This window comes from Rhinopithecus bieti, unplaced genomic scaffold (assembly GCF_001698545.2).
Source record: "Rhinopithecus bieti isolate Rb0 unplaced genomic scaffold, ASM169854v2 scaffold_50799, whole genome shotgun sequence".
Taxonomy (NCBI): Eukaryota; Metazoa; Chordata; class Mammalia; order Primates; family Cercopithecidae; genus Rhinopithecus; species Rhinopithecus bieti.
The window spans coordinates 156,840-175,243 of record NW_016819917.1 but is presented as its reverse complement, the minus strand read 5'-3'; the positions used below and the strand labels follow the sequence as shown (position 1 = coordinate 175,243).

General features: G+C 44.6%; 1 pseudogene; it reads left to right on the top strand.

Annotated features, from left to right (window-relative positions):
• The window catches only part of LOC108520049 (ubiquitin-conjugating enzyme E2 E3 pseudogene), a 27,795-nt pseudogene extending 11,842 nt beyond the window's left edge, over nucleotides 1-15,953 (top strand).
• The last annotated feature ends 2,451 nt before the right edge of the window (nucleotides 15,954-18,404 follow it).

Genomic DNA, 18,404 nt, shown 5'->3' with positions numbered 1-18,404 from the left:
GAGGACACAGGCAGGAGATGAAGTCAGAGGGGTCCTGGGAGCACAGATCCCTAAGGATGACATCTTGAAACATTTTTCCCTCACATCTCAAAAGAATTTTGGAAATGATGTATTTTCTCACTCCTTTCATGTATACACGCAACTTTCTCTTTACATTATAAATTACAACACTTACAAATAATGGAATTTATTTCCCATATTTAAAATACATGCTGTCAATTTCAGCTAAGCTCCCAGAAGTGCACTGTCATCCTCATCTGAGACGTGTAAGACTGCAAGGGAATGTGTTTGGGGGTTTAAGAAGTCACTTATGGACACCTGAAAGTGGAGATGACTGTTTGATGTCCCAGGAGAGAGAAGAGGAGGCAACTGGATACAGAATTGTAGAGCTCAGGGGAGAGGCCTGCAGGGGACATGGAGCCGTGTAGGTGGGTTGAAGCCATGAGATGATAATGTTCAAGGTGATTTGAGTCTAATCCCCTGTTTTTCCCATTCTTGTGCTTTTGCTTTTACATTTTTGGAGGACTAGAATCCACTTAAAATTCAAATTACAACTAAGCACCTCCCTCTCCTACAGGAAAAGCCACACACTCCATTGTGCTCATCATTTCAGGGGTCAGTGTCACTCTGACTGAGCTTTTCTGGTCTTCTCCCTCACCTGTATGTTACAGGCGGGCTCACTGAGGTTCATAGCAGGGGACGTTTCACCAAGTCATCCTGAGAAGCTCTGAGTTTTGGAAGGAGGAGTTGCTGGTTTTCATGTGATGGCCAGGAGGGGTCATCCTCCTCTAGAAAATTCCAGGACTGGCCATGTGTGGTGGCTCACTCCTGTAGTCCCAGCACTTTGGAAGGCTGAAGCAAGTGGATCAATTGAGCCCAGGAGTTTGAGACCAACCTGGCAACATGGTGAAACCCCATCTCTAACATAAGTACAGAAAATTAGCCACGCATGGTGGTATGCATCTGTGGTCTCAGCTATTTGGGAGGCTGACTGGGGGGGATCACTTGGGCCTCAGAGGCAGAGATTGCAGTGAGGCAAGATCATGTCACTGCACTCAAGCGTGGGTGACAGAGTGACACTCCGTCTCAGAAAAAGGAAAAAAAAATTCCAGGACCATCATTTATATAAAAGAAATGTCCCTTTCAACATCCAAGATTCTATTGGCACGAATCCTAAACATGTAATTATTTTCCCAGAAAAATGACAGTAATAACGTTCAAAATAAACACAGTTGTGAACACATAGCTATAGGTTTTTAAAACACTGAAATAGAGGTAGCGGTAGAACTAAGCTGTGAGCAAAGGTTTTCTTCATGAACACATGGGCTCTGCTGAAACAAGGTCTCAGGTCAATCCAGCCCATCCTTCAACATCTGCAAAGAATACTATGGACCAGAGGAACTTGAGGGGAACGTTTACTTAGAAGCTCACAGTTCACCATTTTATCAGATGACATAAGGAAAGAAAGCGGAGTGACAGGCTACTTGAACTAAATTTTTATGTTAGTGTAAAGAAAACAGGTCCTAGGGCCAGGTGCAGTGGCTCATACCTGAAATCTCAGCACTTTGGGAGGCCGGGGCAGGCGGATCTCCTGAGGTCGGGAATTCGAGACCAGCCTGACCAACGTGGAGAAACCCCATCTCTACTAAAATTACAAAATTAGCCAGGCGTGGTGGTGGGTGCCTGTAATCCCAACTACTCAGGAGGCTGAGGCAGGAGAACTGCTTGAATCCCGGAGGTGGAAGTTGTGGTGAGCCAAGATCACGCCATTGCACTCCAGCCTGGGCAACAAGAGTGAAACTCCATCAAAAAAAAAAAAAAAGAGAGAGAAAGAAAGTAGGTCCTTGACATCTTTATCAAGTACACATTGAAACAACCTAAAATCATGTATCAGGTACCAGAAAAAGTTTCCAATATATGATACAGACTAGAAAGCATGCAGTCTTCGATGTAAACTGAACACAATAAATTTCAGATAAACTATATTAAAATAGTTAAAAATATATACATCTAATGAAATGTGGGGTCAAAGGAGAAAATTTTGAACACATAGTTAAAAAACAATGATGTGAGGCTGGGGCGCAGTGGCTCACAGCTGTAATCCCAGCACTTTGGGAAGTCAAGGTCGGCAGATCACAAGGTCAGGAGTTTAAGACCAGCCTGGATAATATGGTGAAACCCTGTCTCTACTAAAAACACAAAAAATAGCCGGGCGTGGTGGCGGGCACCTGTAGTCCCAGCTACTCGGGAGGCTGAGGCAGGAGAATCACTTGAACCCAAGAGGTGGAGGTTTCAGTGAGCCGAGATCGTGCCATTGTACTCCAGCCTGGGCAACAGATTAAGACTCCATCTCAAAAAAAACAAAAACAAAAAACAACAATAACAACAAAAACAAAACGATATGAGCTCATAAAATTCCACCAAAGCTTATTTGAGAAGTAGCTATTTATTTTTTTGAGATGGAGTCTCGCTCTGTCACCCAGGCTGGAGTGCAGTGACGCAATCTCAACTCACTGCAACCTCTGCCTTCTGGGTTCAAGCGATTCTCCTTCCTCACCCTCCTGAGTAGCTGGGATTGCAGGCACCAGCCACCACACCCAGCTATTTTTTGTATTTTTAGTAGAGACGGGGTTTCGCCATGTTGGCCAGGCTGGTCTTGAACTCCTGACTTTAAGTTATCCGCCTACCTCAGCCTCCCAAAGTGCTGAGATTACAGGCATGAGCTACCATGCCTGGCCCAAGAAAGACCCTTTTTTATTTTTTGAGACACAGTCTCGCACTGTCACCCCGGCTGCCGTGCAGTGGCACAATCTTGGCTTGCTGCAACTTCCGCCTCCCGGGTTCAAGCTATTCTCCTGCCTCAACATCCTGAGTAGCTAGGATTACAGGCACCTGCCACCATGCCTGGATAATTTTTTGTATTTTTAGTAGTGACCAGGTTTCACTGTTGGCCAGGTTGTTCTTGAACTCTTGACCTCGTAATCTGCCCGCCTTGGCCTCCCAAAGTGCTGGGATTACAGGTGTGAGCCATCGCACCTGGCCAAGAAATACTCTTTACTTCACTTTTTAAATGTTGAGAAAATATAATTGAAAACAAACAAAAATATATTCCCCTAAGTGAGATATCATCTCCACCGCAATAACAAGACCTTGCCACATACATCACTTTCATACTGTTTCTCTTCTAAATGGATTATCTGATGTTTTCTTAACAATGAGCTACAATGAAAGGCTTTGCCACTTTCATTACATTGGAAAGACTTTTCTCTCATGTGTACTTCCTGTTTTTGTGTGAGTAATGATGAATTGAGGAAATTATTTCCATAGTTATAAGAAATATGGGTTTGGGGCCTACAATAAATTCTTTGGGACGTTGAAACTGAAGAACCATCATTTGTAGACTTCTCAACTTGATTACCAATTTTCCTTTCGGTCTGAAATATGTGGAGTTCAGACCAATGTGAATAAAAGCTTGATCCCAGCTGGTCTTTAATAGGCTTGTTTCCAGCATGCCTTTGATCATATCAGTCTGTACTACCAGCCAACTTTTTTATTTTTGTCATGGGTGCTCCATGGGCATGTCTTTCAACTTCTTGCCACTGAAACTCAAAGTCATGAATATCTTTCTCAATTTCCTGTGTGGGGAAAAGAAAGAGAGATCAGATTATTACTGTGTCTATGTAAAAAAGGAAGACATAAGAAACTTCATTTTGATCTGTACTAAGAAAAATTGTTTCTGTTTTGAGATGCCGTTAACCTGTAACTTTAGCCCCAACCCTGTGCTCACAGAAACATGTGCTGTATCGAATCAAAGTTTAATGGATTTAGGGCTGTGCAGGATGCCCCTTGTTCACAACATGTTTGCAGGCAGTATGCTTGGTCATCGCCATTCTCCATTCTCGATTAACCAGGGGCACAATGCACTGCGGAAGGCCACAGGGACCTTTGCCCAAGAAAGCCTGGGTATTGTCCAAGGTTTCCCCCCACTGAGACAGCCTGAGATATGGCCTCGTGGGAAAGGAAAGACCTTACATCCCCCAGCCCGTCACCCATAAAGGGTCTGTGCTGAGGAGGAGGAGTGAAAGAGGGAGGCCTCTTTGAGGTTGAGATAAGGGGAAGGCTTCTGTCTCCTGCTCGTCCCTGGGAATGGAATGTCTTGGTGTAAAGTCGACCATTCCCATTCTTTCTATTCTGAGATAGGAGAATATTCTGAGATAGGAGAAGGCCCTCCTCCTTCCCCCTTGCCTAGTTCTCAAGACAGGAGGAAAGGAAGAAAGCAAAAAGTTAGAAAGAAACAGAAGTAAGATAAATAGCCAGACAACCTTGGCACCACCATTCGGCCCTGGTGGTTAAAAATAATAGTAATAATAATATCAACCCCTGACCTAAACTACTTATTATGTTATCTGTAAATTCTAGACATTGTGTGAAGAAGCATTGCAAAACTTTCTGTTCTGTTAGCTGATGCGTGTAGCCCCCAGTCACGTTCCCCATGCTTGCTCGATCTATCACAACCCTTTCATGTAGACCTCTTAGAGTTGTAAGCCCTTAAAAGTGCCAGGAATTTCTTTTTCGGGGAGCTCGGTTCTTCAGATGTGAGTCCACCGATGCTCCCGGCTGAATAAAGCCACGTCTTTCTTTAATCCAGTGCCTGAGGGGTTTTGTCTTCTGCTCGTCCTGCTATATTTCTTGGTTGCCTGACTGGGAAGCAAGGTGATTAACGGATGGTTGAGGCAGCCCCTTAGGCAGCTTAGGCCTGCCCTGTGGAGCATCCCTCCAGGGGACTCTGGCCAGCTTGAGCGACGTGGATCCTGAGAGCGCTCCTGGGTAGGCATTTGCCCCAGTGGAACACCTCATCAGAGCAGTGCCTGGCAGGTCCCCGTGGAGGATCAACCCAGTGGCTGAACACTGGGAAGGAACTGGCACTTGGAACCCAGTCATCTGAAACACAGTAAGACCAGTCTTGGGAACTTGCCCACTCCATTTGAGTGGAAGTGTGGCTTGATCACCCATGGCGTGCCTTTATTGGTACTTTGGTTTTGGTTTTGATTTTAACTTGGCTTGAATTGCTTGATGAACAGGCGTGCCTTTAATGACACTTTGGCTTTGGTTTTGATCTTGATTTAGTGTGAATTAGATGAGTGAGTGATCTTTTACCCTTTCCTTCTTGTAGTGCGAGTGTTGTTTTGCTTGAGGATAAATGGGTCAGACACAAAGTAAGCCCACTCCACTACGAACTATGTTGAAAAATTTCAAGAAACGATTTAACAGAGACTATGGAGTTACTATGACACCAGAGACACTTAGAACTTTGTGTGAGATAGATTGGCCAGCATTAGAAGTGGGTTGGCCCTCAGAAGGAAGCCTGGACAGGTCTCTTGTTTCAAATGGCACAAGGTAACTGGAAAGCCAGGACACCTAGACCAGTTCCTGTACATAGACACTTGGTTACAGCTGGTACTAGACCCCCACAGTGGCTAAGAAGGCAGGCAGCAGCAGTGCCAGCAGCAAAGGGACAGACAGCCAAGGAAAGATCCCGCTCCACCCGCTGAAGGAAAAAAACTCCTAAAGTTCTGTCTGACCCAACACCAGAAGACCCATTGCAGGAGATGGCACCAGTGATCCCGGTGGTGCCTTCCCCTTACCAGGGAGAGAGGCTCCCCACTCCTGAGCCCACAGAACTTGCGCCTCCACAAGACACACACACCTCTAGGCCACCCAGAGTAGACAAGAGAGGATGTGAAGCCTCAGGAGAAACCCCTCCCTTGGCAGCTCCTTTACAACCCAAAACTGGGATACAAATGCCCCTGAGAGAGCAGCGGTGTACTGGGATAGATGAGGATGGGCACATGGTGGAGAGGCGTGTTTTGTGTACCAGCTCTTCACCTCTGCCGACCTTCTCAACTGGAAAAACACTTTGTCCTATACTGAAAAGCCACAAGCTCTACCTGTTCTGCTCCAAACTATCATCCTGACCTATAACCCCACTCAGGCTGATGCTACCTCATCAGGAGGAACACGCTCACGTTCCTCTCTAACACAGATGAAAGGTGGAGAGAGCTCCAAGCAGCGACTAAATGGCTGGAGGAACAGGCACCGGCTGGTTACCAAAACCCCCAAGAGTATGTAAGGACCCAGTTCCCAGGAACTGACCCCCGGTGGGACCCAAATGAAAGAGAGGGTGTGCAAAGGCTGAACCGACACAGGGCAGCTCTCCTGGAAGGATTAAAGAGGGGAGCCCGGAAGGCCACAAACGTTAACAAGGTCTCTGAGGTCATCCAGGGAAAAGAAGAAAGTCCAGCACAATTCTACGACAGGCTGTGTGAGGCCTATCGTATGTCTACTCCCTTCCATCCCGATAGCCCTGAAAATCAGCGCATGATTAACATGACTTTAGTCAAAGCTCAGAAAACATTAAAAGAAAACTGCAGAAACAGGCCGGGTTTGCAGGGATGAATACGTCAGTTATTAGAAATAGCTAACCAGAGACCAGGTGCGGTAGTTCACGCCTGTAATCCCAGCACTTTCAGAGGCCGAGGCGGGCGGATCACGAGGTCAGGAGATTGAGACCGTCCTGGCTAACACGGTGAAACCCCGTCTCTGCTAAAAATACAAAAAACTAGCCGGGCGAGGTGGCGGGCGTGTGTAGTCCCAGCTACTCGGGAGGCTGAGGCGGGAGAATGGCGGGAACCTGGGAGGCGGAGCTTGCAGTGAGCCGAGATCATGCCACCGCACTCCAGCCTGGGTGACAGAGCGAGACTCTATCTCAAAAATAAATAGATAGATAGATAGATAGATAGATAGATAGATAGATAGATAGATAGATGATAGATAGATAGATGATAGATAAGATAGATAGATAGATGATAGATAGATAAGATAGATAGATAGATAGATAGATAGATAGATAGATAGATAGATAACCAGGTGTTTGTAAACAGGGACGCAGTTAGCCATAAGGAAAACCACAAACAGAATGAACGCCAGGCCTGGCGAATCATCGACCTGTTAGCCGCAGCAATCCGAAGGGTCTATAGATATGTTAGATACTATGTTCAACATAACACGTGATATTCATTATCTGGATGAGCTAAAATACAAGTGCTGTCTCAGAGACAACAAAGTTCGGTGGGTTTAAAGAAAGGAAAGTCAGGGCTGGACGCAGTGGCTCGTGCCTGTAATCCCAGCACTTTGGGAGGCAGAAAAAGACAGAAAAAAAAAAGGAAAAAGAAAAAGAAAGGAATGTCCAAATCGGAAAACTGTCATGATCACAGCAATAGCCATGACGAGCATTTGTGAATGCTTCCCATGTGCTATATACACTCTTCTAAGCGCTTCCCATGTCGTCAGCCGAAAACTAACAACTGTCCCATGAGACAAGATTTGTACTGGGAGAGAACGGCCTCACATACACTCTGGGAAAGTGGCCACATATCAAATAGCTAAAAATGTCAACCTAAGCACCTGAATCCAGATGTCTGGGATTCAGCTTTGAATATAACCACCTAAATAATAGATACAGCTTCAAAACTAAACTGACAGGGTTTTACCTAGTGGAGAGAACATGAGAGAATTCCAAGGGTAGAAGCAGAGTCTTGCTCTGTTACCCAGGCTGGACTGTGGTGATGCGATCTCAGCTCACAGCAACCAGTGCCTCCTGGGTTCCAACGATTCTCTTGCCTCAGCTTCCCAGTAGTTGGGATAACAGGTGCCTGCCACCACAGATAATTTCTGTTTTTAGTAGACAGGAGGTTTTACCATGTTGTCCAGGCTGGTCTCGAACTTCTGACCTCAAGTAATCTGCCCGCTTCAGCCTCCCAAAGTGCTGGGATTACAGGTGTGAGCCACCATGCCTGGACCAATTCTTCTTACTTTTAAGTCACTATTGTGATAGCTGACGACAATGGAAAATACCTAACATCATTTCAATTATTATAAAAATAAAACATTTCTTTTTTTTTATTTTTTGAGACAGAGTCTCACTCTGTCACCCAGGCTGGAGTGCAGTGTTGTGATCTTGGATCACTGCAACCTCCACCTGCCGGATTCAAGCAATTCTCCTACCTCAGCCTCCTGAGTAGCTGGGATTGCAGGTGTGCGCCACTGAGGCAGGATGCTTCAGGCTCAGAGAAGACTGGCTACAATACTTGGCATTTCAGAAAGCAAAGAGACAGAATAATCCACTGAGGAATATCACTTACCTGAGGAATCAAAACCATCCTGGCTAACACGGTGAAACCGTCTCTACTAAAAATACAAAAAATTAGCCGGACATGGTGGCAGGCACCTGTAGTCCCAGCTACTCGGGAGGCTGAGGCAGGAGAATGGCATGAACCCAGGAGGCGGAGTTGCAATGACCCGAGATCACGCCATTGCACTCTAACCGGGGTGACAGAGTGAGACTGTCCCCAAAAACAAACAAACAAAAAAAAATTAAAACAAATTAAAAAAAGAAAATAAACATAAGGCTGGGTGCAGTTGCTCATGCCTGTAATCTCAACACTCTGGGAGGCCGAGGTGGGCAGATCACCTGAGGTCAGGAGTGTGAAACCAGCCTGGCCAACATGGTAAAAGCCCATCTCTACTAAAGATACAAAACTTAGCCAGGTGTGGTGGCGCTCACCTGTAATCCCAGCTACTCAAGAGGCTGAGAGAGAAGAATCACTTGAACCTGTGAGGCAGAAATTGTGGTGAGCTGAGATTGTGCCACTGCACCCCAGCCTGGGTGACATACAGAGACTCTGTCTCAAATTAATTAATTAAAAAATGAAAATACAGAAAAATCTGGAGAGGTCTCAGGAATCTCTAGCCAGCCTGACTGGAGAGTGTCCTTCCTCACTGAAGTCAGCACCAAAAACCATGAAAGCTGGCTGATTTCTGAACTGCTGAAGTTCCAACAGACCTTAACCAGATATACAAAGAGAGAACATGGATGATCTCAAGGAATTAAACACAAATTAACAAAACAGAGACTTAGAAATAATCAGACCAAAAATTCAAAATAAGCCTGGGCAACATGTTGAAAACCTGTTCCTACCAAAAATACAAAAATTAGCTGGACATGGTGGTGCACACCTGTAGTCTTAGTTACTTGGGAGGCTGAGCTGGGAGAATCGCTTGAGCCTGAAACGCAGAGGCGGCAGGACACATGGTGCTCTCTGTGTTCTCAGAGAGGGCGCTTTTACAGCTGGGAGTAGGGATGGAATCTTCCCAGATCTAAGAAAAGAGGAAATGCCACATCCTAGAAGCAGCCATCAGTTTCTCAATAGCGCCCCCTGCAGGAACCCTCCAGATACATGTAGCGAAATCAGCACACTCACAGGCAGCCAGCGTGGCGTCCAAGGTAACAGCGAAAAACTGGGAAGGACTCACGTGTCTTCATTCAGAGAATGCGCCAAAAAAGATGAAAAACAGCAAGCTCTCTTGTCTCCTACCTTCAAAACATGGAAATTTTCAAAACTTGTGGGATAAAATACCGCAACAAAACATTTCTCATGCTGAGCTCAGTGGCTCACGCCTGTAATCCCAGCACTTTGGGAGGGAGGCTGAGGAGGGAGGATCACTTGAAGCCAGGAGTCCCAGACCACCCTGGCCAACATGGTGAAACCCCATCTCTACTAAAAATAAAAAAACTTAGCCAGGCTTGGTGGTGCACATCTGTAGTCCCAATTACCCCAACTACTCGGGACGCTGAGGCACGAGAATCGCTTGAACCTGGGGGCCAGAGTCTGCAGTGTGCTGAGATTGCGCCACTGCACTCCAGTCTGGGCGACAGGCGCATTCATCAAAGAATTTTTTCTAAAATCTCAAAATGATGTCCGAATATATTTCTGCAGGACTTATGCTGACTTGCCACAGAACTCTCAGCAGTGATTGCCCATTGAGCCATGGGAACGGGTGGAAGGCTGGACAGGAAAGGGAACGCATAAGTGCACTTTTCTTTAGACTTTTACTACACAACACATATATACATTGTGTGGTGTTTAAAATTTAAAAACAATTTAATAATAGGTAGAAGAATATGGCTCCATCTTCTCTAACAATAAGTTCTGCTCTGATGTCAGAATTATCATTTTTACCTAAATGCCTGCTTCATCAGAGTTCCTGCAAAAACGAAACAACTTTTTTTTTTTTTTGAGACGGAGTCTTGCTCTGTCACCCAGGCTGGAGTGCACTGGCGAGATCTCGGCTCACTGCAACCTCCACCTCCCAGATTCAAGCAATTCTCCTGCCTCAGCCTCCCCAGTAGGTGGGACTACAGGCGCGCGCCACCACGCCCGGCTAATTTTTTGTATTTTTAGTAGAGACGGGGTTTCACCATGTTTCCATCTCCTGACCTCCTGATCCGCCGGCCTCAGCCTCCCAAAGCGCTGGGATTACAGGCGTGAGCCACGGCGCCCGGCCAAAAAAGAAAACCAATAACTTTAAACATCAGCTAGCACAGGGTTTTTTCTGAGTATAAATAATCCAGGTAAACTACAAAATTAGCCGGGTAAATGTAAAGGAATACATGCTTGTAAACAAACTTGTCATAATTTAGGATCTAAGGTTATTATTTGACATTAGCTATCTGGGTAATTTCCGGTTTAAGAATTATAGGAGGCCGGGCCTGGTGGCTCAACCCTGTAATCCCAGCACTTTGGGAGGCGGAGGCAGAGGTGGGCGGATCACGAGGTCAGGAGATCAACAGCAACCTGGCCATCATGGTGAAACCCCGTCTCTACTAAAAATACAAAAATCAGCTGACCGTGGTGGCTTGCGCCTGTAGTCCCAATTACTCAGGAGGCTGAGACAGGAGAATCGCTTGAACCAGGGAGGAGGAGGTTGCAGTGAGCAGAGATCGCCCCACTACACTCCAGCCTATGCCATAGAGCGAGACTCCGTCTAAAAACAAACAAACAAACAAAACAAAACAAAAACAAACAAACAAAAAAAAACAAGACAGAGAAAATACAGTTACAAGTTTTCTAAATAAATATCCTGAGAAAAGAAAGGACGGGAAAGTTGTCCTTCACCTCCAGTGTGCAATCGGCAGTTCCACATGCATGTCACCCTCCATTTTCCATTATCCACTCAAACAACACAGGTCCTTGCTTAAACAAGTATATCTTTTCTTTTCTTTTTTTTTTTTTGAGACGGGTCTCGCTCTGTCGCCCAGGCTGGAGTGCAGTGGCGCGATCTCCCGCTCACTGCAAGCTCTGCTTCCCGGGTTCAAGCCATTCTCCCGCCTCAGTCTCTCGAGTAGCTGGGACTACAGGCACCCGCCACCGCGCCTGGCTAGTTTTTTATATTTTTAGTAGAAACGGGTTTTCACCGTGTTAGCCAAGATGGTCTCCATCTCCTGACCTCATGATCCACCTGCCTCGGTCTCCCAAAGTTCTGGGATTACAGGCTTGAGCCACCGCTCCTGGCACCTAAACAAGCCCTTCTAAATCTCGGTCCCGGCTGCAACCAGCGCCGCACTCCACCCCCTTACCGAGGTCCTTGCCACCTCGCCCTCCCCCTACCCCAGCTACCCCAGGCTGTGGGGAGCTCGCCCCGCCGCAGGCGTCTTTACCTACTCACAAAAGGCGCTTTGCATTTAAACCACTTTCAAATTAAGAAGAAAAACAGGTCATTCCAGCACTTCCGCAGGCCGAGGAGGGCGGAGCATCTGAGGTCGACTTAGAGACCAGCCTGGCCAACAGGCTGGTCTCTAATTTTGCATTTTCTACTAAAAGTACAAAATTAGCCGGGCACCTGTAATCCCAGCTACTCGGGAGGCGGAGGCAGGAGAATGGCTTGAACTCGGGAGGTGAAGGTTGTGGTGAGCCCAGAGCGCACCATCACACTCCTGCCTGGGCAACAAGAGCGAAACTTTTTTTTTTTTTTAAAAATTAAGGGGGACTTTTAAAAAAAAAAACTGCTACTAGTTACACAGTAGGGCTCCTCAGAAAGCAGGGGGAACGCCTCTTGTTTCAAGTTTTTCTTGTTTAGGGGTTTACGTAAAAGCTAAGCTAACTGCCGATGGGCTGATAGTGTGACAAAACTTACTACTTTGTTGATTCAAAGCGATCCTTGGTATTTTAGTGTGCAAGTACTTGAAAGCATGACTGTAATTATCTTAGAAGCATACATTGTCATGGGATATTGGGTCATGTGGACACTGTGTTTCTGTAGGAGTTTGTCCTTGCAGATACCATAAGCTGCTTTCCTTAACCATTAACATCTTATGACCTTGACTTGTGCAGTAAGGAGTATGTCTTCCTAGTTTTAAAGGACTTGAGCTTTGACATCCTGGCTCTCCGAGGTTCCTGCTTAATAGTTTATCCACTTGTACACCACAAAGTCTGAGCACCATTGTGGAAGACACCACTCCAGTAATATATCAAAGACAGACTGAGAACCTACTCCAATAACATAAATAGTAATAGCAATGCTATGGGAAATATTAGGAAGTTAAATGTATGTATACAATTGATCATTATTTTCAGTTTTATATTGGCTAAAACTACATAGGATGGTTAATCAAATATTAGAAATATCTTTCAAAAATGCGATCTAACATAAACACACACAGCTTGAGAAGACCATTTCCTCTATGTTCAATATATATGGAGTTCAGATTGATGAACTTATTTTATGCTTTTCATTAGATCGTTTGTTTTCTATCTTGATTTCTTCTGTGTTCATGAGCTTGTGAACCAAAAGTATCTAATAGGTCTCAATTTAGAAAGTTTACTTTGCCGGCCAGGCGCGGTGGCTCAAGCCTGTAATCCCAGCACTTTGGGAGGCCGAGACGGGTGGATCACGAGGTCAGGAGATCAAGACCATCCTGGCTAACACGGTGAAACCCCGTCTCTACTAAAAAACACAAAAAACTAGCCGGGTGAGGTGGCGGGCGCCTGTAGTCCCAGCTACTCGGAGGCTGAGGAGGGAGAATGGCATAAACCGGGGAGGCGGAGCTTGCAGTGAGCTGAGAACCGGCCACTGCACTCCAGCCCGGGCCACAGAGCGAGACTCCATCTCAAAAAAAAAAAAGAAAGTTTACTTTGCCAAGGTTAACGACGTGTTTTGCAGCCGATGTGGTCCAGATGTTGCTGGGTTATATATCTTCTGCTGTGGCCTCAAGCAGACAGAGAGCAGGGAGACAAGGAACCAAGTTCTCGGTGCCTCTTGTGTTAAGGGCGTGCATCCATTCCTGAGGGTTCCCTTCTAGTGATCTAATCACCTCCCACAGTCTTCAACTCCTAATCCCATCACATTGAGGGTTAGAATTTCAACATATATGTTCCGGGATGGACACATTCATTCCGCAACACTGTCCATTATATCTCTCTCTCTTTTTTCTTTTTTAGAAGGAGTTTCACTCTCGTTTCCCAGACTAGAGTGCCATGGCATGATCCTGGCTCGCTGCAACCTCTGCCTCCAGGGTTCAAGCGATTCTCCTGCCTGATTCTACTGCCTGACTCTGTAATCCTGAGATTACAGGTGGATGCCAAAATACCCAGCTAATTTTTGTATTTTTAGTAGAGATGGGGTTTCACCATATTGGTCAAGGCTGGATTTGAACTCCTGACCTCTGGTGATCCACCCACCTTGGCCTCCCAAAGTGCTGGGATTACAGGCATGAGCCACCGTGCCTGACTGATATTTTTAATTTTACATAGACCAATTTAATGATCTTTACTTTATCAATATTTCTTGATTCGTGCCATGGAACGGCCAGTTTTTCCTCTCCCAGTATACAAAGAATTTCAACCACAATTTTCTTTGTCTTGATATAATTTCATCTTTTAATTTCACCTATAGTCGAGACCAGCTCAGTCAGGGAGACCCTAACCCAGCGGTGCTGGAGGAATTAAAGACACACACACAGAAATATAGAGGTGTGAAGTGGGAAATCAGGGGTCTCACAGCCTTCAGAGCTGAGAACCCTGAACAGAGATTTACCCACGTATTTACTAACAGCAAGCCAGTCATTAGCATTGCTTCTATAGATATTCGATTAACTAAAAGTATCCCTTATGGGAAACGAAGGGATGGGCCAAATTAAAGGAATAGGTTGGGCTAGTTAACTGCAGCAGGAGCATGTCCATAAGGCACAGATCACCCATGCTATTGTTTGTGATTTAAGAATGCCTTTAAGCGGTTTTCTGCCCTGGGTGGGCCAGGTGTTCCTTGCCCTCATTCCGCTAAACCCACAACCTTCCAGCGTGGGTGTTACGGCCATCATGAACATGCCACAGTGCTGCAGAGATTTTGTTTATGGTCAGTTTTGGGGCCAGTTTATGGCCAGATTTTGGGGGGGGGGGCTTGTTCCCAACAACCTATCAAATGTGTTTATTGTACCTACCTTTTAGGTAGGTTATGATGGGAGGAATAAACTCATGTTTTTCAAAGGCGTGTCCAATAAGCCAAACACTAATCATTAGAAGTATTTACAAAGTGACCTACAATTAAAGGCTTTGCCAAACTCATTACATTGGCAAGGTTTTTCTCTTACGTGTACTTTCTGTTTTTGTGTGAATAATGAAGAATGGAGGAAATTATTCCCATACTTATTAGAAATATGTTTGGAGCCTACAAGAAATTCTTCGGGCTGTTGAAACTGAGGAGGCATTGTTGATAGACTTCTCCACTCGATTACCAATTTTCCTTTTGGTCTGAAATATGTGCGGTTCAGGCAGATGTGAATGAAAGCTTACTCCAAGTGATCTTTAATAGGCTTGTTTCTAGCATGCCTTCGATCATATCACTCTGTACTATCAGTAAACGTTTTGGTTTTTGTTATGGATGTTTCGTGGCCATTTCTTTCATCTTCTTTCCACTAAAACTCAGTCATGATTATCTTTCTTAATTTCTGGGAAGCAAAAATCTCCAATGTGATGACTTTTATGTCTTTCTAACGTCCCTATGTAGAAACCTTCTCCTGTATTACCTTGCTCTGTTGACAAGAATTCCATCATGCTTTTCGAAGAGATATCTACAAAATATAATGACCAATAGGTTTCCAATTAAGTACAGATGGTAAATAATATTGAAATGTGTAAATATTACACAAAAATACTTAAACTTCCCAAACATGATCTTTAAAGTTTAAGAATACAAAAGGAGTACAATTATTTAAGAAAGAATGGGTGTGATCTGACTGCACAACCCCCTCTGACTTTCAGTGTTCCACATACCCCGGCCAGAGCCTCCTCGGCTTCTTTTTTCCCTCTCTCCCCTTCCCCCGCCACAGCTGCCTCCATTTCCTTAAGGAAGAGGTTTTTTCTCTTTCCCTCCCCCACACCATAGTGGCATGTGAACAGGCCAGGCGGGCGGCCGAGTCTTCCAAGCAATAATTTCACCAAGAAGTCCAGTGATAGGCAAAGGTCCGATGGTGACAGCCCCAGCACCAGCAGTGGCAGATGCGGACCAGCAAGACCCAGCCGCTCCAGAGGCTGAAGAACATGAGGAAAGAAAACCTTCTGCCACCCAGCAGAAGAAAAACACCAAACTCTCTAGCAAAACCACTCCTAAGTTATCCACTGGTGCTAAAAGAATTCAGAAGGAGCTAGCTCAAATAACCCCTGATCCTTCTCCTAATTGCAGTGCTGGGCCTAAGGAGATAACATTTATGAATGGAGATCAACTATACTTAGTCCACCGGGTTCTGTATATGAAGGTGGTGTGTTTTTTCTGGATATCACATTTTCATCAGATTATCCATTTAAGCCACCAAAGGTTACTTTCTACATCAGAATCTATCACTGCAACATCAACAGTCAGGGAGTCATCTGTCTGGACATCCTTAAAGACAACTGGAGTCCCGCTTTGACTATTTCAAAGGTTTTGCTGTCCATTTGTTCCCTTTTGACAGATTGCAACCCTGCAGATCCTCGGGTGGAAGCACAGCCACTCAGTATTTGACTAACAGCACAGAACACGACAGGATAGCCAGACAGCGGACCAAGAGATACACAACATAATTCACATAATTTGTATGCAGTGTGAAGGAGCAGAAGGCATCTTCTCACTGTGCTGCAAAACTTTATAGCCTTTACGATATGAACTTCTGTGTATATGTTACAGTGATTCTACTCTGCTTTTATCCTTTGGAGCCTGGGAGACTGCCCAAAAAGGTAAATGCGATCAAGAGTAGAACTTTGCAGCTATAGATTAGTTATATTTAAAATGCCTACTTGCAAGTCTTGCTTCTCTGGGATATCAAAATGTATTTTATGATGTACTAAGGATACTGGTCCTGAAGTCTACCAAATATTATAGTGCATTTTAGCCTAATTCATTATCTACATGAAGTTATAAAAGTAGCTGTAGATGACTAGGAATTATGTCATTTGTATTAAACCCAGATCTATTTCTGAGTATGTGGTTCATGCTGTTGTGAAAAGTGTTTTACCTTTTACCTTTGTCTGTCTGTAATAAGAGGATTTCCTTTTACCCTTTGTAGCTCAGAGAGCACCTGATGTATCATCTCAAACACAATAAACATTGCTCCTGAAGGAGGAAAAAAAAAAAAAAGAGAAAGAGAAAGAAAGGGCGTGATCTCGACTCAGCACAACCTCCACCCCCAGGTTCCAGCAATTCTCATGCCTCAGCCTCCCAAGCAGCTAGGACTATAGGCGCGCACCACCTGGCTAATTTTTGTAGTTTTAGTAGAGAGGGGGTTTCACCATGTTGGCCAGGCTGGTCTTGAACTCCTGGCCCCAAGTGATCTACCCATCTCAGCCTCCCAAAGTGCTGGGATTACAAACATGAGCAACCGTGCTGAGCCAGAAATGTGTGTTCTGAAAACAAAGCCAGATAGAGATTGCTGCCTAGTTCTGTGCATGGTCCTATTAGTGAAGAAAAACAATAATGTGCTAAATATGAATAACAATGCCATATAAAAATGTGAGGGTAAATCTTGTTTCTTATATAAAAGTAATGGTGTCTTTTTTGCTAATTCCTATATGATTTGAAATAAATCCCTGGACCTGTAAACACAGTCTGTGGAATAAATAAGACATAAAAAGTAAAGCCAGCAAGTTGACAGACTAGCAAATGCTGGGCCCTCATATCCTCATGGAGACACCAACTTAACAAATAATTTTCATCAAAATATCTTCGTGAAAAAGGTCTGGAAACCAGTAAGGGAGCCATAGTATTCAATGAACACCAAAGCAAAACTGGACTGAATGGGTGGGAAAGTTTGTGGAAATTTGTTCATCTCCATCCCACTGCCTCCCTGGTACAGGGCAGCATGCTTCTCTCATTATTTTCTTCTAGGGACAAAAGAAAAGAATAAAACTTAAATCCACTGTTCTGGCTTGTCGGGCATTTGCATGACAGACTGCATTCTGTCTCTTTTGACTGGGATTATTGAAAGAAAAAGTGAAGCCCAGGAGCAGTGGCTCACGCCTGTAATCCCAGCACTTTGGGAGGCCAAGGCAGGCAGATCACGAGGTTAGGAGTTCGAGGCCAGCCTGGCCAACATGGTGAAACCCCGTCTCTACTAAAAATATAAAAATTAGCCGGGCGTGGTGGCGTGTGCCTGTAATCCCAGCCACTCGGGAGGTTGTGCAGGAGAATCACTTGAACCCCGGAGGCGGAAGTTGCAGTGAGCTGATCATGCGAGTGCAGTCCAGCCTGGGTGACAGGGTGAGACGCTGTCTCAGAAAAAAAAAAAAAGAAATAAACAGTGACATAGTTTGTAAATCAGCTTGGAGGGTGGAGAAAAAGGAAACACAACACACCAAACCTCATGGGATGCAACAAAAACACTCCTAATAAGGAAATTTATAACTAAAAATGACTACATAAGAACAGAATAAGAGTTTCCAATCAATGACCCAAGTTTATACCTCAAGGAAGTAGAAAAGAAAAAACTAAACAAAACATACATAAAAGGAAATAAAGACTAAAAGAGAAAGAAGTAAAATAGAGAATAGAAAGCACTAAAGTTGTGAAAGTAACAGGTGATACTTTGACAAATTCAAGAAAATTGACAAAAATTGACTTAAAAAACTAAAATCAAAAAGGAATCACAACTCATTCTATACAAAGGAAATAAAGAAGAAATGGATAGATTTCTGGAAACACATAACATACACATACTTAGTATGAATATAAAAGATACAGACCTGTAACTTGTAGGAAGATTGAATCAATAATCAAGAACCTCTTCAAAAGAAAAGTCTTGTACCAGGTAACTTCAGTGGAGAACTCTACCAAGTCTACCATACATTTTAAGAAGAATTAAAGCTAATCGTCCTTAAACTTAAAAAAAAAAACAAAAACAAAAAAACAAACAACTCAAAAAGCCAGGCGCAGTGGCTCACACCTGTAATCCCAGCACTTTGGGAGGCCGAGGCAGGCAGATCATGAGGTCAGGAGATCGAGACCATCCTGGCTAACACAGTGAAACCCCATCTCTCCTA